The sequence below is a fragment of the Odocoileus virginianus genome, chromosome 15, assembly GCF_023699985.2.
Source record: "Odocoileus virginianus isolate 20LAN1187 ecotype Illinois chromosome 15, Ovbor_1.2, whole genome shotgun sequence".
NCBI classification, from domain to species: Eukaryota; Metazoa; Chordata; class Mammalia; order Artiodactyla; family Cervidae; genus Odocoileus; species Odocoileus virginianus.
In genome coordinates, this window is record NC_069688.1 from 48,914,516 (window position 1) to 48,918,635 (window position 4,120).

A 4,120-nucleotide genomic window follows, 5' to 3' on the forward strand; every position below is an offset into this window, starting at 1 on the left:
TAGGTTTACATTCCAGCCTTATCCATTTACCTACCAAGTGACTAAACATCTGTGCCTCAGTTACCCAGTCTGTAAGTCAGGTTAATAAGACCTGCCTTCAAGCCCGCAGAGTAACAGCATTATGTGAAGAGACAGGATTTTCTGCTGAGTGACCAGGTGTGAACTCCAGGTTGCTGGGCGCTGAGCTGACTGAGAAGGGGGCTCCCCCACCTCCAGGAGGAGGGCTATGCTCACCCCCCTGAGGGGTTCCTGGCTGCTATCAGCATCAGTGTGCACCTCTAAGAAGCCTTTCTCTGCCATCCAGACCACTCTCAGGATTGCAGAAGCGTGCATTGTCATATGCTTACCTGGTGCTATTCTGTCCCCACCTAGAGTCCCTAAAAAAAAAAAAAAAAAAAAGGAAAGCACGGGGCTGGGGTCCTTCTCCTGGAGTACAACCCATGTATTGTTCAGCCAAGATCAGACAGTGCCAAGCCAGGTGGGCCCCTTGGACCCCCCCCCCTTTTTCCCCAGCAATAATTAAAATATTTATTTAAAGCAATACATTTACAGCCCAAATAGTTCTACATTGTACATTTCAGGTTTAACCAACTTCATAAAAAAATACTTGAGAACAGTTGTATCCACAAATTTAGACTACTAAATTATGTCTTTGGTCATTCTTCTCTCTCTTTTCTTTCCTGAATAACCTCTTTCAGACATAGCTCAAGGTAGAATTTATCCTCCTCATTCTCTGTCCACTGCTCTTTAGGCAGGATCTGCTGCCTCACGCCCGGGTCCAGTGGTCTCTTAATGGGAAACACTCTGTCGTTACAAAGGTTCTCCGGAAGCCTTCTTATGGCTTCGTTTACACCATCATTCTCATATATTGTATCATCTCGCATTAAGCCCAGTTTATTGAACCTGTGCTGCACCAGGGGTTGGGATGAATTCCAACATCCACATGGCATGGATTAAAGAACATGCTCTATAGGCGAAAGGGGAAATTTGTAGAGGCCAGTGCAGAACCAGAGAAGAGAAGGATTCTTCTCTGGTCCCGTGCAGAACCAGAGAAGAGTAATCTCCCTGCATTCTCCTTTTAGTCATAGAGAATTGCGCCCGGGGCTCAGACTCTGCTGACCGGCAGTTTGGTCTGTGTTCCATGACCAGACCCTCCCCCATGGGCCTCCCTTTGTCTAGGGTAATTTTAGGGCAGCAGCTTTGACGTGGAGACTATCTAGGCAGCTTGGACCTGCTTGGATCCAGTGGTCTGGATCAGGGGCAGTGGGAAAGGGAGCGGTTTGGCAGGATGCAAAGAATGTTTCCTAGCCTGAGCAGCCACAGCAGCTCCAGGCTAGCCCCTCCCCTTCCTCCAGGCTAGCCCCTCCCCTTCCTCCAGGCTAGCCCCTCCCCTTCCTCTAGGCTGGGGGTGCCTAGGAAGTGGAGGGGTCTTTGCGTCTGGTTATGCTGCACAAAAACCACCCACAGGACGTCTTGAACACTTGGGCCTGGACCCTAGGCTGTCTTCCCAAGTCAGGCTGACCACAATGCTTACAGCCAAGCTCAGGACTTCTGGAAACACTCAACGATTCACAAAGCAGAGCTGGCTTTTAGCAGAATCATGAGATTCATTTGGGGATCAAATAGTATCTCCCTCCCTGGGAAATGAATTGAATCAGAAATGCTCTATTTTGACTCAGTGACAGAGAGGCAAGTCTGGGTGAGACCAGATGACTAAAGGATGGCTCACAGAAGGGTTCTTATTTAATCCTATTCTTCCTACAGAGCAGAGGGTCCATGCGGTCACTGGGCATTGATGCCACTGACAACCTTCCAGAAGGAGTGATGAATAATGCCAGCTGATGAGTCAAGCTGGCTGCAGGCAATGTGGTGAGCACCCACAAGTCTTGGGGCGAGTTGAGGTAAACTGTTGTATTCACTTTGGAATAAAATGACTAAACAGTAAGATCCAAGCCTTGTTCTGAAAGGAACAATTTGTTTAAAAATAAACTTTCCCCAGGAAACTAAAGAAAAGCAATCAGTTCACGTTTCCAGCAACACTTGCTACATAAAAACCTGTTTTCTCAGTGGAGGCTGGAGACACAGAATGGGCTGGTTGGGAAGGTGGTAGGGTCTCCTGCCTGGGAAGCCAGGAGTGTTAGGCTGAATTCTCCCTGGCCTGAGATGATTTAAGTGTTGTTCTGCCTAAAAGCAAGTAACTGAACCACCAAAGGGCAAGCCTGTGTGGCAAATGATGGTGTCTTTAGCTGAGTATCTAGTTTGAGAAACCATTTGTTAAGCACCAATATCCTCCTGATTAATCCTAGTAATAACTCCATGAGGTAGACATTAATATGATTGTCATCATTTTACAGGTTAAAAAAATTGTGGCAATGTCCTACAAAAGGTGAATAGATCACCTATCACGTAGCCAGATGACTTAATATTAAAAAGAAATGAGCTATCAAGCCATAAAAAGACATGGAACTTAAATGCGTTTTGCTAAGTGAAAGCCAGTCTGAAAAGACTACATACATGCTGCATGATTCCAACTATAGGACATTCTGGAAAAGGCAAAACTCTGGAGATGATAACAAGTCAGGGGTTATGGAAGAGTGAAGGATGCGACATCCCTGGTGGTCCAGTGGCTAAGACTCCATGCTCCCAATGCAGGGGGCATGGGTTCGATCCCTGGTCAAGGAACTAGATCCCACATACCACCCCTAAGAGTTCACATGCCACAACTAAAGATCCTGCATGCCACAACAAAGGCCCAGTGCAGCCAAATAAATAAATATTTTAAAAAAAAGTGAAGGATGAATAGGTAGAGCTAATATACTCTGTCTGATGTTATACTAGTGAATATACATCATTATGCATTTGTCAAAACCTATAGAATGTACAACACAAAGAATAAATTGCAATGTGAACTATGGATTTTGGTTGACTGAAGAAACAAAACAAGCAAGGGAGGGATAAATTGGATATTTGGGGTTAACAGGTATGCACTACTGTACATAAACAATAAGGACCTACTTGTAGCACAGGTAACTTAATATCTTGTAATAATCTATAATGTGAAATAATCTGAAAGAGAATATATAAATATAACTGAATCACTTCACTGTATACCTGCTGCTGCTAAGTCGCTTCAGTCATGTTCGACTCTGTGAGACCCCATAGATGGCAGCCCACCAGGTTCTGCCATCCTTGGGATTCTCCAGGCAAGAATACTGGAGTGGGTTGCCATTTCCTTCTCCAATCGCTGTATACCTGAAACATTGTAAATCAACTACAATAAAAAACAAAAACATACTGTACAACACCAGGAAATAGAAAATACAATAATTATAAATGGAATATAACCTTTAAAAGTTGGCTACAATCACTGTATTGTATGCCTGAAACTTATAAATATTATATGCCAGCTACCCTTTAATAAAAAATAAATCAAAAACAGAACAAAACTGTGGTAGGTACTTACCCACCATTCATGTTCCCTGTGCCACGCCTCCACCATCCTTCATGCTGTGCCCAGCATGCAGTGCTCAATAAGTGTTTGTCAGATGAACAACTGAATAAGTGCCTGCTAACAGACCCACTGTATTCAGTTAGCAGGTGGACATTTCTCTTATCCCTGGGAATGAATCAAGATTAGTTCAGATCAGTTGTGGCAACATGGCTTCCTTGTGCAGTGATTGGTCTAGGAGTGGGTGTACACCCAGTCTGGTCAATAAGACAGAGCAGAACTGATGTTTAATGGGAGCATGTCAGAATAGTGGTACTAGTTATTAAAATAGTGAAATACTTCTGTACCAGGTGGTAAATACTGTTCCCCTGATCTCTTCATAATCCAGCATTTACAAGGTTACTTCTGTCATTGAAGGGGCTTTCATGACTTTGCTCCAGGGCTACATCCAGCATTTGATCTGTTCTGATTATCCAAGGAAAGTTTCTAAGGAAAATTTCCCCTTGAATAAAAAAGCAAAGGCTCATATCTTTTTGCTCATATCCTTTCTTTCTGCTGTATCACTGTTGTTGGCACCATGGCAGCCATCTTGTAACCATGAGGCAATAAGATGATGATAAGACAAACAGGGCCTGAGTTCTTAACAATGCTAGTAAGCCACACTGCATCAAA

The 4,120-nt window shown here is 44.0% G+C and overlaps 1 pseudogene; it reads right to left on the reverse strand.

Moving 5' to 3' along the window:
• Positions 1–656: 656 nt before the first annotated feature.
• LOC110122742 (cytochrome b-c1 complex subunit 7 pseudogene) lies at positions 657–884 on the reverse strand (annotated as a pseudogene).
• Between the last annotated feature and the right edge of the window lie 3,236 nt (positions 885–4,120).